The following is a 12,761-nucleotide window of genomic DNA, read 5'->3' as shown; positions in this document are numbered from 1 at the left end:
ATTCATGAGAGACACACTCCAAGTACTATTCCTGCTTTGCACTAAGGTGTCTAAACCACGAGAATGAATATGCCATGAAACTCAGGCAATTTTCCCGTCAGTATATAAGCACCAAATGCTTCTTCGCACTAATCACGCAGACCAAAAGGGAAGCAAACACTTTAGTTGCTGTTTGCATAGAAGCTGTTTGTAATTTGATGTAATACACTGTACATCAGTCAACACAGTACTTAATACTGAGCATACACACACAGGCAACAAGAGGCAGGCAGCAATGACATCTAGCGCATTTTATTTACCCTAATATAAATGTTCTTTGAGTTCATCAAATTACCAATCAATTTCACTCATCTTTGAAAGCAGGTGCAGTGAGGTATATTAACAACAAAACTTTACAAGCTTTTAGTGAAACAGCCATTAATGGGGAAATCAAGCAGAGAGCTTTGAAAGCCACAGCGAAAGCCAAGCCAATGGTAGAACACAGCAGTCTTTCCCAGCAGACATGGTGACTAAGTGGAGGGGGCAGGGGGAGAACTAAATTTGCTTAATACAGCTGCTCCTGGACACTGACACAACTTTTGAAACTAATGCAAGAGAGATTGTCATGCATGGCAATAGAAAAATATTGGCAAAAGCAAAGCTGAGAAAGCAATATTGAGCTGTGGGAGAAACTCTACAATTAAGATGTGTCACATACTGTTAAAAACATGAAAATTCTATCCCTTATCGATTGGTCCTATACTATCATTTTTAAAAAACGGAGGATAAATGGCCAAGTGATACCAGCTTAAAAACTGCAGGCAGTATTTCCTATTTGTTCTTTACCCAATGGTTACGGAAGCAGACCACCACCAGCATGGCCAATCCTTTGCCCCCCAAGACCCTCTTTATAAAGAGTTGGAGGGCCTTAACAGCATGGAGTAATTTCTCAAAATTGAGCTGAGTTACCTTGAACAAGCTTTTGTAACTTGAAAAATATAGCTGCCAGTGCTCTGGCTGTAAATCACTGACTAAGACCATCTGCAGGCGTGTCCTTGGTCATTCCCTGAGCTGGCGAGGCTCACTGGGCAACAACAAGAAACCAAGCCCATAATGTCATTGGCAAGTACCGTGGAAGATTCTGCTGATAAGAGAGTCAGCAGGCACCATCTTTTTCAACACCCAAGGAAAACTTTTGTTCCTTCAAGCTTCTTCAGGTATCTATTTATTTATTTAAATTTTTATAAGACCCTTCATCCAACGATCACAGGGTGGTCAACAACATAAAAATACAAAATGAAGAACACAAAATACATAATAAGACAAAAACAAAAGCGAAAGTGAAACAAACCAATAACCCAACCCCCAACATATTTAAAAGGCCATAGAATGTTACTCAGCCAATGCCTGGTTGACAAGAAATGTATGTAATGAAGGTGAGCCTCTTGGGGAGAGCATCCCACATATGGGGAGCCGCGGCAAAAAAGGCCCATTCTCAGGTTGCCATCTTCTGGACCTCTCACGGAGGAGGCACACAAAGAAGGGCCCTCAGATGGTGGTCTCAGGGTCTGTTCATATGGGGGGAGGCGGTCCTAGAGGTATTGTGGTCCTGAGCCATTTAAGGCTTTTATAGGTCAAAACCAGCACTTTTAATTGGGCCCAGAAACTAATCAGCAGTCAGGCCAGGATTGGTGTAATATGTTCAAACCTATTGTCCTAGTGAGAAAGCATCCTTCCATAATATAGTTAGCTGACTTCAGATTTTAACTTTTCATATGATTTGTGTGCGCTTGTATGTATAGTAGTAGTAGTAATAATAAAATTTATTACCCACCCTTCACCCTAAGGTCCCAGTACAGGTTACAAGATTAAAACACAAAGTTACAAAACAATATTAAAACCATTTTTAAACAATTCAAAATTATAGAAATAAGGTGGGTCCTAAAAATATACATCTCAAGGGTCAAAACCAAGGGCAAATCACTGTTATCTTATGGTATATAAATATTTTTTAAAAAAATGAATAAATAAACCTGCCCTGATGTGCAATGAGTACACTGAAATTTAGAACAGGGATTGCAGTTCTGTTAGAAATGTTTTAAACCAAAATAGGTCTTTTATCCAAAAAGAACAAGCAAACACTTTATACACCATACCTCATTAATGGACTCAAGACATCATAGCCTATTTTATGGGGACAAGTAATCAGAAGCTCTACTAATGTGCATAAAAATAAGGAAAAGCTGAATTGAAAAGCTCAAGTATATGATCACAGACCTTAGTAAAGATAGAATCCTGCAGAACTGCCAAAGTCCCTGGCACTGAACAGCACTCCCCCAACTCTACCTCCTAGGACATACCTTCTTAAGACTGGCACCACCAGGGATCAATTTAATCAGTATCAGCAAAAAAAGCAGAAAACCTGCAAATAGTTAACAGTGGATGCTTACCATGTACCAGATGAACCTGTGACTAGTCTGGGAACTCCACAGCGCAGGGAAGTTCTAATTGTTCATTGAAATACATGTTCATTGACAATAAGTTTTTGATCAATGATACAATATAGAAAGATTTTTTTTTCCATTGCTCCTCTTGTACTCATCTTAGAATTACCAAGAACTTCCTCTTTTTCAAGACAAAATGTCCCCTTTCGCCAAAAGAAGCACGCTCAGACCATCTTTCCTAGGAACTTCTTGTGATTAAATGTTTCACTTTTTTTACCCCCTCTAAGGTGCTAATTTAGAAGCTTGCTTTCCAAATAAATTTCCTTTTTGCTCCTTTATACTGCAAAGCATGACTCTGCAAAGATTTCACAGGTAGAACACCAGAATGACATCTCACAAGTAGGGTAGGACCCTGTGTGAGTATATTATGAAATGAAAGAGCTCATAAGCTACTCACTAATTAAGACTGAAATCCAGCAGTCTCATTAAACTGGATAGAACTTACATTTGAGCTTACATGCATAGGACTGAGCTTTTAGCAACCAGCACATCCCCTGTAGCCATGTCTGGTACATCCACAGATTATACTGTACAATACCTAAAAAAACTTTTCTCAGTGCATTCAAACAGTGTTGTTGGTAAATGGTATTAACTGCACTCTAATTCTTAGTAGCCTGTGAACATAAGCCTTGGGGGTCCTCTCTCAGCATAAATGATCTGCTGTTTCATCTGTGCAGCATGCTCAAATTTGAAAAATATTTTGAATGGAAGTCTTTGTGCATTACAAGGCTGATACAGCAGATGGTCTCAATATTTTCCTACAACAAGTATCAGCATCTGCTTACCTTCAGGCCCAACCTCCATCTTTCATTCTAGGAGAAGTGAGAAAGGGATTACCCAATTTCAGGAGATGAATTTGTGTTCAAAATTCAAAATGGGCGCAGTTAGGCACCAAGGATTACAAGGCCTGACATCTGAGGATTCCTTGCAAGCTTCCCTAGACCTCAAGCATCCTGAATCCCTTGTGAACTATTTATTTATGGCATTTATGTACCGCTCTTAAGGCATAACTACCTCCTATAGCAGTTTATGAACACTTTAAAACAAACAAAAAATAAATCCATACACAATAAAATCAAATCATTAATCACTCCTTTGGGCCTACTATAGATTTGATTGTTTTATATTCTGTCTCCTCCACAGTCAAGTGGAATTTGTATGATGAGTAAGCCACCAAAACTCAGACAAATTTGCGCTGAATACTCTTTTTCTACCTTAGTGGGCCCCAACTAAGGAAGACTGAACATGGGTTGGGACACTTCAAGGCCATATTTCATTTGCTTAGGTGGCTATTAGAAGGAAAACAGGACAGTAATATATCCCTTGGTGCCCAGCTGCTAACAGGGCTGCCAACCTCTCTCTCCTGCCCTGTCTCCACATTAGAGTCCCTATACATGACAGGCAGGAAAGCAGCAGCTGAAGGTTTTCCCCTCATCAGTACATGTCCATAGTGGGCAAATGTTCAGCTACTGAACTTCTTCCTATTATGCTGCAGCTGACAGATATAAAGAGAGTTGGCAATCCTAGTCACCATAAATTAATTGCATCACTAAATCAAACTATAGGTACAGGCAGCACAAATAGCCACAGATAGTTCAGTGCCTAAAGAGGGGCTCAGCATTCCCATTAAAAAGCCCTTTAAATTATTTTCTGCCCACTACCCAGATTCTAGAAAGACAGTAGGCATTTGAAAATACAAAGAGAAATATGAACAGACATCACTGAAAGTGCCTTCTTGCGATGAAATATTATAAGCTTTTTTAAACAACAACATTGTATAAGAAAGGTAAAACTGCAAAGAGTGTTTATTGGAACTGCTCTGCTTGCCCTGCTTGCCCAGAATGGTCTATACCTGCTTGTCTAGACCCTATAAAATTGGCAGCCACTCCAGTATTTGTCCCCTCTTGTTCTGAAAAAAAAAATCTGTGTATTTTTAAAAAGAAACATCTAAGTGTAGATTTGCCTTCATAAATTACAGTATTTGTAAATAAGAGAATAAGTTTGAAGCGTTGTTGTTTGTTATTTTAAAAATACACATATCTTGAGGGAGTCAACAGCTGCAGGCCTTAATTTGCATCTATATTCAGATTCAGAACCTTTTCCCCAACACATTAAAACAGATGAAGTATCTATATTGAAAACTGCCTCTGAGCATGTGCCGAGTACCCTTCCCTCGTTATTAAATAATTACAGCTTGCTCCAACACATGTAGCATTAAGGAGCAGTGTGCATTGCATAGCTTCCTGGAATACCTTAGCCCTGGGGCTCATCTTTTTTTTCAGAAATGAAGCACCATCACCAAGTAGCTACCAGTATGATTCAGAAGCATTTGCAACCACAAAGTCATTCACAAAAGATCGTTCTACCCACAGAACAGGTAGAAGAATCAAATGTTTTCCTAAGGAAGCTAAAGCATTTCCCAAGTGCTATCAGTTAGATCAGACATGCACAAATTTGCCCCAATTTAGCGGGGGGGGGGCTCCCCCCGAAAATTAGAGTCCCTTTAGGTAGTGTATACTAGATTTGTTTGAACAAGCCTTAATTCAGAAGCATTAATTTTCAAGGGAATGCTAAACCCCTAAATGCACTCAACTCTACTTGCTATGCTATCTCTGCAGATTATCTAACTCCTCAAGAGATACTGCTTTTAACCTATAAACTGTGTGATTTTTCCTCTCCGCAGATTAATTAGTTGCTTTTAATGTATATCCTTTTTTCATCTCAACATGAAAAATGTACCTGCTTTTAGGCAATATACTTTTATTATGTGATGATTAGGGTTTCCTGGTCCTAATTAGCATGTTAACAATGTCACCTTGGCATTTGCTAATTCAATTTAGGTTTACCTAATATCCCACCCTTCAGCACTTTCACATTAGCAACTTTTGGTCTTGACAGCTCCAAAACAAGAGCAAAGGAATAGCACTGGTAACTCTCCCTCTCCATTCACACTCAAATATACACACTTCCAGAGAAATAAATCAGGGAGTACAGAACGCCGTCTGACACACAACAGGAACGTTACTCCATAAGTATATTCATTTTTATCTTATTTAAGGCTTTTTTAATACTGCCCTTCATAAATATATGTCCCAGGAAGATTAAGTACACCAACCAGTGGCAATAATAGGCAGCTGTTATTCCACCTCCATGCTTTACATGAATTCCAGGGATGGTATATATTCCAGTGGTAATTGTTTATATGTGTGTGTTGCTTTATGTAGCAAGATTCGTAGGTTGTTTAATTAAAATAAAATAAAATCTGAGGTTTATGTAAAATGGTATAAAAATATTCTTTAAAATAATGACTAAAACACACTTTTAGAACAGGAGACATCCAAGTTACCAAAATATCTATGAAACCAACCATAACAATATATACATAGTAACATTAAATGTTTTTTTCTAAATAAGTATATATATGGTGCTATTTCTTTAACCACCAGTGAGAAGTCAGCATCCTTTTTAGTTATGGCAACACCTTTACAGATATGGAAAGTCCAGCCATGACTACTACAGCCAACCACTGTGCATGATTGGAAATATACTGTACTTCCAAGACAAATGAATACTGGCCATGTGCCCCCAGAGTTAACGCCACTGTCAAAAGCAACATAACAGGAGGCCTTTGGATGGTACCAATCAGCAAGGTTAACTGGAGTGTGTAACCAATCGGAAGAGATTTTTGATCTATTGAAAATACACCACAGGACCCTCTTGTAACATTAAGAAGCAACTGATACAACAACAAAGTATTTTTTAATTTTTTAATCCACCAACTTTGGAAGTGCAAGCCTACTTTCTGTGAACAACTGAAAAGAGGTTCTCTCCATGGGCATGCAACTGTTCAGTTATTTGTAGCAGGCTATGCCTCCAAATGGGACGCAGGTGGCGCTGTGGGTAAAAGCCTCAGCGCCTAGGGCTTACCGATCGAAAGGTCGGCAGTTCGAATCCCTGCGGCGGGGTGCGCTCCCGTCGTTCGGTCCCAGCGCCTGCCAACCTAGCAGTTCGAAAGCACCCTCGGGTGCAAGTAGATAAATAGGGACCGCTTACCGGCGGTGTTTCCGTGTGCGGCTCTGGCTTGCCAGAGCAGCGATGTCATGCTGGCCACGTGACCCGGAAGTGTCTCCGGACAGCGCTGGCCCCTGGCCTCTTAAGGGAGATGGGCGCACAACCCCAGAGTCTGTCAAGACTGGCCCGTACGGGCAGGGGTACCTTTACCTTTACCTTTATGCCTCCAAATAAATATTTCCACGGACAAGATGAGACAAGAGCAGCCTCTCTGCAATACATCTTTTCTTTTGGCACACTGTGACCAGTAGTAACTGGATGATCCTGCATTGGAGGGTAGATAACTAAATGGTATAGCTGTTTCTTAAAACTCTGATGACAGAAGGACTGTTTGGGACCTCCATAATAGATACCTCTGCTAGCAACCAATGTTCTCATCCCTGACACAGAGGCAGGTGTATCACATAAATGAGGCATTATTGGCTCAAACTGTGATCCAAGTCCACAGAAGAAGAAATTCCAAGGAGCAAACGCCCCACTGACCAATCAACATTATGAGTAAGCTAAATAAACAAGGACCAAATGCACAGTGACTGAGTACGACAGCAGACTGCATTGTAGGCCAATCATGAGACATAAAGCTAGACTGGAATAGTAAAGGTAAAGGGCCCGGGGATGGTTAAGTCCAGTCATATTTGTCTATGTGATGTGGCACTCACTTCCGCTTTCAGGTCGAGGGAGCAGGCGTTTGTCCATTGACAGCTTCCCGGGTCATGTGGCCAGCATGACTAAACCGCTTCTGGCGCAACGGGACACCGTGACGGAAACCAGAGCACACAGAAACGCCATTCACCTTCCCACCACAGCAGTACCTATTTATCTACTTGCACTGGCGTGCTTTCGAACTGGCAGGCTGGCAGGAGCTGGGACAGAGCAACGGGAGCTCACACCATCATGTGGATTCGAACCGCCAACCTTCCGATCAGCAAGCCCAAGAGGCTCAGTGGTTTAGACCAGGAATAGTACAGGAATAGTAGGTAGGGAGGAAATGGTACTTCACCTCTCCTCTATCTTACACTTTGAGAACTGTGGCACTAGGTGCACCCACTGGGATGATTTCTGAATGGCATTTTCTAAATGGACCTATGAAACCAATGTCCTCTGGCCAGGAGAACACAAGAACCCCCCTTTTGGATCAAGCCCAAGGCCCGTTTGGTCCAGCGCTCTCTTCTCACTGTGACCAACAAGATGACCACTGGAAGCCAGCAAGCAGTGATCTCAATGTCCTAATGGCCTCCTGAAAAAACAGCTAAGTCTTTATCGGTAAACGGGCAACAGACATCATGTGTGTATTAAGAGAGTTAAGAAAGTCTGGAGGGGGTGTAGTTGAGGCTTCAGTCTCATAGGCAGCAATTTATGTGAAAACAACATCCACTGAAACGAATAAGCTTGCATATTATAACTGGAGGACAACCTTGATAATCCACGTGGACAGGGTCAGAGCCAAATCAGTGCCTTAGAAACAGCACAGATGGGGTAAGGGGAAGACTGTTCTTGCAGAGGTGGATCTGGGCCTCTCATTTTCACATTGAATCACCACCTTGCTTTTCGCCCCCCATCCAACTTTCCCCAAACGCCCTGAAGAGTCTAACTTTGTAATTCCAGAACATCCATCCGTGACAATCCAGCCAAACAACAGCTGTGCAGAAGTTTCCCCCTCAACTTGTCTCCCACTAAATCTCATTAAAAAAAAAAAAAAAAGATTTTAAAAGTTCTAAAGCAATGACTACAGAAGGGAAAAAAGTCAAGGTCTGTGTGTATTCAAGAAATGAAAGCAGAATTATATAAAAGCAGCAGCTAATATAAAAGATTGTTCGGTGCTGCATTTTCCATCTTTCCAACCATTATAGGAATAAAATTATCCATGGAGAAGATCGAAAATCTTTTTCAAAACTAATACAATTAAGCTTTATTACACTGTTTCAAGTACATTTCTCTCCTCTGCCAGCCCCCTCCATCTCCGACTCTAATCTAAGCTCATTCTACGACAGTTGGAAGCATTCTTCTATTTTATTACCAGCAAAATGTTGGCGTTTAAGGGTCAGAAAACTATCTAGTGCCATAAAATGAGGAAACAAAACCTGCCCTTAATATTGACTTCCTATCGTGCACAGGCGACTGGGAGAAAGGGAGAAAATATCTTTCAACAACATGCAATGGAGCCGAGGGTTTAAAACACCAGCTCCTGCAGCTAGAACATCCACTAATCTTGTTTTAAAAGCCTAATTACAGCCCAATTCCAGGTATGTTTCCTTAGAAATAAGACACACTGAATTCAGTGGGATTTACTCTCAAATTAAACGTGTGTAAGGATTGCAGCTTTAGATTTGCAGAGAAAACACAACTGGGAAGGGGGAAAGTAAGATGTTTAAAAATAAACAAGCAACCATTCTGTATACAATCTCTCTGTAGCCAATAAACAACGGATACATACATAAATATTACCAGTCATTTCCACTTTAAGAAATACAAATCTAGAGAGAGAAGCACATTTAGAGGAGGAGAAATTATATATATATATATAAATCCCTTGCTTGTGAACATATGGACAACTGCGATAATTAGAGTGGATGACTGGTGGATTGTTTGAGATTTCATTGCACAATCCCCATGAAACATAAATGGAATTTAAACGCAAGCAGCAGCGTTGGGCAGTAGCTTAAATTGTTCTTTTTTAAAATGAATTACACAGATTAGACGTAGCTAAGTGTGCAAAGGCAACTTGCTATGAATTTGTTTTGCCAAAAAGAAAACGGAAATGGTGGCACTTGGAAAGAGGTCTGCCTTTTTTCTACAGACTAAAATTGCATGGTACTCTGAGCTATTGTCAACCAGATTTATTTCTCCATCTAGCCCAGGATTGTCTATGCTGACTGGTAGCGGCTCTCCTGGGTCCTTGGCAGAGGTCTTTCCTATCACAGACTACTTGAGATCTTTCTTATTGGAGATGCTAAGGACTAAATCTGTGATCATCATCTGCACAACATTCAAAATGTGCTCTATGGTCCTTCTGTTAACGCTATGGCTGTCAAAGTAACACAACATACCAATGCACAAAACCCACTGTTCTTGGGACATTTCAGACCCATGTAATGAACGTCTGCAGCACTCCTGCATCTCAAACACTATCCTGCTGTATAATCACTGTAAACTGAAAGTTAAACCAGAACAAAGCAGGAGGGGGAGGCCTCTGGTAGTAGAGCAACACTGTTTTATACTTTGGACAGAATAGCTAGGGAAACCCAGACAGATGGGTGGGGTATAAATAATAAAATTGCTATTATTAGTAGTATCCGCCCTTGCCAAAAGAAGTCCACCTACCACTGACTCCAGCCCATCATCAGACTGACTAAATCAATCTGGGACTGGGGCCAAGAAAGCCATACAACTAAAACACTTGGTGCAAGTTAATACCGTATTTTTCGCTCTACAGGATGCACTTTTTCCCCTCCAAAAATGAAGGGGAAATGTGTGTGCGTCCTATGGAGCGAATGCAGGCTTTCACTGAAGCCTGGAGAGCGAAAGGGGTCGGTGCGCACCGACCCCTCTCGCTCTCCAGGCTTCAGGAAGCTATCCGCAAGCCTTCAGAGCGCGGCGGGAGTGCCCGCCGCGCTCCGAAGACTTGCAGATAGCAGCCTGCATCCCGAAGCCCGGGGAGCGCTGCGCAGTGCGCCCCAGGCTTCGGGCAGATATCCGCAAGCCTTGGGAGCCCGTGGGAGTTCCCGCAGGGCTCAGAAGGCTTGCGGATAGCAGCAAGCTCTGGGAGCGAAGGCGAGGTTGCACGCAACCTCGCCCCTGCTCCCGGACCGTTCTGGGGTTGGGGGAAGCTTGGGCTTCCCCCGCCCCAGCCCTGCGGCTAAAAAGGAACCAAGACAGCGAGCGGAATTTTTTTCTCTTTATTCCCCCCCACACACACCAAAAAAAGCTAGGTGCGCCCTATGGTCCGGTGCACCCTATAGAGAGAAAAATACGGAAAGTATGACAGCATTCGCAAGTTAAAAGACCATGTTGCACAAGTACAGTGGTACCTTGGTTTATGAACTTCATCCATTCCGGAAGTCTGTTCTTAAACCAAAGTGTGCTTTCCCATAGCAGCAGGGGACTCAATTTACAAATGGAACACACTCAACAGGAAGCGAAACATGTTCTGCTTCCAAGGCAAAGTTCCCAAACCAAAACACCTACTTCTGGGTTGGCAGCGTTCTTAATCCCATGTTGTTCATCAACTAAGCTGTTCTTAAACCAAGGTACCACTGTATTGAATTGAAATAATCATGAGTTGTGAATTACCTGTAACAACAAACCTCACAGATCTTGCAACCATATCACACACTACTCAAGCAGGTTATGCACATTATCACATTTCACAGCTGTTTGAGTAAGGCAGACAAATAGTTACATGAATGAAGCACATGGTTGATGTGATTCTTTGTCACTGCATCAACAACAGAGATGATGCCTTCCCCTTCTCTTGGTATAAGCAGTGGCTGCCCCTACCAGTTCTGAGGCTGCCTTTCTTGAAGTCCCAGGTAAAATGGCTATATGTCTAGACCATGGATTCTCAAACTTTCTACCCCCACCCCCAGGACCCTGTTGAGATTGCTGAAAATTACTGAGGCCCACCAGTCACAAAACTGTGGTGCAGGGGCAGAACCAGTCACAAAATGTGCCTTGGCTAAACCCCATGTTTTAGCAGAACAGTGTAACTTGTTGCTAGTTTCTTAACCACAGTCCGGTCTTCTTTTTGAGCTTCTTGGGCCCCTCCCTCCTCTTTTTCATTTATGCCTGTGTCATAAACATATGACATTTTGGATTCAGAACACAACCAGAGTTGTATGCCATACTTTGTGGGTTTGGATACTGCCTCATTTGACAACTTCCTCTGGATGGCAATAACGGTTCATCAGTTGAAACCTTCTCATATGGCACAAAGCATTGTGGGAGACTCTTGGTAAGCATATCGTAAAGGTCATGTACAGAGCCAGGCTTGTCTCCAACACTAGTGGTTCAGGATGGAAGCAGATCATCAAGTCTGAGGGCTTTATTAATTCTTCTGAAAGTGGCCAGTGACATTGGCACTGTGCTCTGGAAAGTGTTGAGGGCAACCCTCAACAAGACATTATGTGAAGTTCTTTCCATGAACAGAGGAAAGTGGTCAACTAAAACATCTTTGCCTGAGAGTAGTTATTAAGTCTGGCCACTTGCTGAGGTAAGAGTACAGGTTGCTTGCAAGCATTTGCAGATGCAATTGGGCTCACAGTGACCACAAAAGCTGAATTAGTCAGCTTTCTGCAAAATGCTAGCTATGATGAAAAAAAGTTCCAATTCAATTTTTCTGGTTCTAACTGGGGGAAAAGTTTGAGAAATCAGGTTTGTAAAGGGGTTTTGTATACCTGTGGAGGTACTATTGACCTCTAATACAGTTTGCAGTGATATTAAAGAGAGTGTAATTTGTCTATTATGAAAATAGACATAATATTGTTTTTCACCCTCTACTCTCCTTTTCTCACAATAAATGGAAAGAACAGACTGGCTAAGCTTCTGCAGACATGATGAGAAACAAATAAATTTAAACAGCATTCGCTAGGCTGAGGACACTTCTCTTAGCACCTTGTGTACCTGGTTTCTGAGTTGTGTCAGTCAGTTTAATTAGGTAGAATAGAACTGAAAAGCCATTCAGAATAAAAACATCAAAATGTTATTAAATTAAGAAAGGGTGCCTCTAAACCACCACATAGCAAATCATACCTCGCCATACTGAGAACTACCTGGAGCGTAGGGTTGTGGAAGACTGATATCAATATTTTATTTTTTAAAAATCAGTGTTGTTTGGGTACATTTCACCCCACCTTTATAAACATTACGTATCCACTTTCAAAAAACAGAAACAACCCCCCCCCCAAAAAAAAAATTCAGAGGTACCAAGCCTGTCAAGAGATTTAATTGCTTTAAAATTATGGAATATTATTCTTCACACATTTTTAAAGCTATTGTGAGCATTGCTTCATTTAGGTAGGAATTGAAAAGAACACATTAGTTCCTAAGAAATAATGTGGTTGCTCCAATTCTTATGCCATCAATTTTTAAAACTCATCCTGGTAAACAATTAAACAGAAATGCAAACCACACATTCAGGGGAGAGATTCAAATCCCTAAATGGATTTGCAAAGGTCATTTTAGGCTGAAAAGATGCTTGATGGTATCTCT

The 12,761-nt window shown here is 41.5% G+C and overlaps 1 protein-coding gene across 6 annotated transcripts in view; it reads right to left on the bottom strand.

The window, feature by feature from the left end:
- CHCHD6 (coiled-coil-helix-coiled-coil-helix domain containing 6) overlaps positions 1 to 12,761 on the bottom strand; it is a 200,248-nt gene that overhangs the window by 111,024 nt on the left and 76,463 nt on the right. The window lies entirely within an intron of this gene.

Source organism: Podarcis cretensis (genome assembly GCF_951804945.1).
Source record: "Podarcis cretensis genome assembly, chromosome: 2".
NCBI classification, from domain to species: domain Eukaryota; kingdom Metazoa; phylum Chordata; class Lepidosauria; order Squamata; family Lacertidae; genus Podarcis; species Podarcis cretensis.
This window is presented reverse-complemented; position numbering and strand designations above follow the sequence as displayed.